Below are 3,704 nucleotides of genomic sequence, written 5' to 3' on the forward strand. Positions count from 1 at the left end.
TGTATGCTAACACTAACACATGCATTCATACTCTCTTACCTGCACATTTATATACACACATGTGCTTTTACACACACTCATAAATATAACACAAAAGAGATATATGCGATATGTGCTCATATGCAAAAGTACTTAATAATGATAATGTCAAATATATACATAGGAAAAGATATTCATACACATATTGACAAACACAGACATATATATATATACACACATCGATGTTGATGAACATGATGATGATGATGATGATGACGACAACGACGACGATGACAATGATGATGATGATACACACACGCACGCACAAATGCACACACACACACACACACACACACACACAAATATTATACAAATTTGTTGTATAGATATTTACTGTTGAATTTAGTTTAACTAAATTTCCTTGCTCCCATTCAAAATAGTTTAATTTACTTAGCATATAAAACCATTAATTAAAGACAAAATGACAAATATACTTGAAACTCGGGGCATTTTCAAACTTACAGAATAACTTCACACAATAAAACACATATTTGAGAGATGCTCTTGATATTTGAAAAAGGCAAAAGAACTTTTCTTGAAAGGAAAAATAGAAAAACTTCAGATTCATGGTACACACACACGCACACACACACATGCACGCATGCACTTACACACACATGCACTTACACAGATACACATACATGCACATACATATGAACATATACATGCATACATGTACATACATATATAAACATATATATACATACACATACATGTATACACATATATAGATATATACACAAATACATATAAAGACACATACATTTATATGTATATATATATATATATATATATACACACACATTTATATGCATGCATCTATACATACATACATACATACATGTATATATATATTTATGCATACATATACATATGCGTGTGTGTATATATAAACAATCACATACATACACCCATGCACGCACACATATATGTACGTAGTTATATTTACAGCAAAATCTTCAAGTTTTTAAAAAGTATTTGTTTTTTAGCAGATGTTCTGTATACATACATACTTACATACATACATACATACATCCTACATACATACATACATATATACATACATACAAGAGTCACTTTATGTTCATGAATGCTGGACTGTTATCACATTTTTATTAGGAAAACTAAAAAAGAAATTAGAACTTGTTTTAACCACTATTTACATTCTGGACTTGAAATTTGTTAAATACTCACACTTCACTTTGAGAGGCTGGGTAATTTTTTTAATGTTTCAACTAACTCTAATTTGTAATAGAACTTGTTATAGTAATTCTATTCTAACTCATCAAAGTAGAAACCTTTTGAAAATATAACCAACTTTAGAAGAGTTTTGTTTTTTAATGAAAAGTATATTTAAAATATAATCTTTAAAATATATTTAAAGAAATAACTTAAGCTGGCAAGTAACATAAAAAGAGAAAAACAAACAAAAGAAAAGAAACCAAGAGAATCATTCACTCACTTGTATTATTAAATCCTTTCACTTCACATGAGTCGTTAGAAGAGATGTGTATCCTGCTGTAGAGTTGTGTATTTACTGCTACTGTTATATGCTGGCAGTGCTGTACTGCTTAGTCTGGGTAGTGTGTAAATATCAAAGAGAGGTCTGCAGTTCTACAACTGATGTGTGTAGGTAATATCTGCTGCAGCCAATGACAAACTGGCTTGGGGGTCACATGGAAAAAATAAACCCCCACCACCAACTCTGACACAACACAAGTAAATTCAACTATAGAAGGAGTTATTTAAATTTCAGTAAATTTTTACACAGAAATTTATCTTAATATACTTAAACATATAGATTTTTTTAAATATACATTAAGCTGTCTCTCTCTCTCTCTCTCTCTCTCTCCCTCTCTCACTTTCTCTCTCTCTCTCTTTCTCTCACATTTTCTCTTCATGTCTCTTTTCTGTTCTTTTTCATTTCTTTTCTTTTCTCTTCCAAATGATATATGTTCTTTAAAAAAATATAATTTCGTCCTTGAACACTTATTGATATTTAGAAATGAACTCCAAGCAAAAAATAATTGAAGTTGAGTTCCATCCCAAGAGAGATACTCTACAAGTCATTAAAAAAGTTCTATTCTATGCTTCAAACAGTGATATTCGAAGACTTCAAAATTCACTTAATATGAAATTGTCATCTGACTCTATATATGTCCTCTTGGGAATGAAAAATATAGAAAGTTGAGTCATCTTTTTAATCAATATTCAACATTGTGAAGAAAATAATATTGATTTTTAGCAAAGTATGGAAGATTGCTTTTAAAATTTTTTTTTTATATATATTTTTCTCTTCATTGATTTTTTTTAATGCAATAAACAGACATTTTTTTTAATCAAAAAATATAAGTTAATCAGCAAATTGAAATGAAAATTAAATGTTGTATGTAATGAATTATGTTCAATGCAATTACATTAAGCGAGCAGGAAATCTCTGTATTGCAAAGTATATGTATATCAATTCCTCATGTTACTTTTTCTATATGTTTTAAATTTTACTCTCAAACTCAAAAGTAGCTTCCAGCTCATTCTTCATCACAATAGCTATAATTTAAGTAAACTAGCTGCAAAAATAAATAAAGAAATAAAGAAAAAAAATAAAGAAAAGAATAGAAACCTCACTTTCTTTAGGATAAAAATACTCAAATTTTTGAAATTTTCTAGAAACAAATTGCTTTCATATGATACATTTAATTGCTGTAATGGTAACAAGAATCTTGAATTAAAAAAAAAAAGTAAAGTATGCTACATAAATGTCCTTGTTCACATTCAGTTTATCAAGCAGTAATTTGCCAAAAGACCTTTTCCTTTGGCAGAAATCGAAGAAAGATGCCATCAAATTATGAGTTTACACTTGCAGACACTGGAAAAATCTTAATGCAATTAAGATTTTGCCAAAGCTTCCAAGTGTAAGCTCATTATTTTTATATATTGTTTATTCTTTTGACTTTCATTTATTTATTTATTTATTTTAGATTTATTCATTTTTTATAATTTTGTCTTATTTCATTTTTTTATTTTTTTAGAATATGAAATAGATGGATGTCCCTATATGTGTCTAAATAAGAGCATGTGTGCGCATAAACAATTATGCTTTAAAGCATAAATTTAACAAATTCTGAGCTCAACTTTGAAATGCTGTATATCTATCTATATTACAAAAAAAATGGTAAAAAGAAAAAAAAACAATAAAAACAATAGAAAATAAATAATCTTCGCAGTAATAGTGTCTACAGGGTTTTATTCTACATGACATAGATTATTCATTTTACTTCTTTTCTTAAACACCAATTATTATAATCATTTGCTGATAAATATAGCAACAGCTAAATCCTGAGTTGAGCTAAATTGGAAAAAAGAGCATGAAGATGCATTGTCTTAAACAGTATTCTACAGGATACAACGGTAATGCTTATGATATGTATCCATATTTATCCATATACATTACATACATATGTATATGTGTGTGTATGTGTGCATGTCCATTTATCTATCTATCTCTCTATCTATCTATTTATTTATCTGTATGTATGCATGTATGTATGTACTATGTATGTATGCATGCATGTATGTATACACACACATAATTATATATTATACATACACACACATATATATATATATATATCTTTATATATATATATATATATATATATATATAT

The 3,704-nt window shown here is 27.7% G+C and overlaps 1 protein-coding gene and 1 long non-coding RNA gene across 7 annotated transcripts in view; one reads left to right on the forward strand and one right to left on the reverse strand.

The window, feature by feature from the left end:
• LOC128249441 (uncharacterized) overlaps positions 1 to 3,266 on the forward strand; it is a 50,333-nt gene extending 47,067 nt beyond the window's left edge. Inside the window, exon 2 of the long non-coding RNA XR_008265563.1 lies at positions 3,069 to 3,266. This is a non-coding gene — a long non-coding RNA (uncharacterized LOC128249441). The remainder of the gene's footprint in view (positions 1 to 3,068) is intronic.
• The window catches only part of LOC106872380 (protocadherin beta-15), a 640,647-nt gene that overhangs the window by 503,487 nt on the left and 133,456 nt on the right, over positions 1 to 3,704 (reverse strand). The window contains exon 1 of one of the 6 annotated variants that reach the window (XM_052973047.1): positions 1,502 to 1,803. The exons of 3 other annotated variants lie outside the window; for them this stretch is intronic. The gene's annotated coding sequence lies outside the window, so the exon portion shown is untranslated. Of the gene's footprint in view, positions 1 to 1,501; positions 1,805 to 3,704 lie in introns of those variants that run through there. 2 more of the 6 variants (XM_052973054.1, XM_052973055.1) reach the window with 2 other exon arrangements.

The sequence above is a fragment of the Octopus bimaculoides genome, chromosome 14 (genome assembly GCF_001194135.2).
Source record: "Octopus bimaculoides isolate UCB-OBI-ISO-001 chromosome 14, ASM119413v2, whole genome shotgun sequence".
Taxonomy (NCBI): Eukaryota; Metazoa; Mollusca; class Cephalopoda; order Octopoda; family Octopodidae; genus Octopus; species Octopus bimaculoides.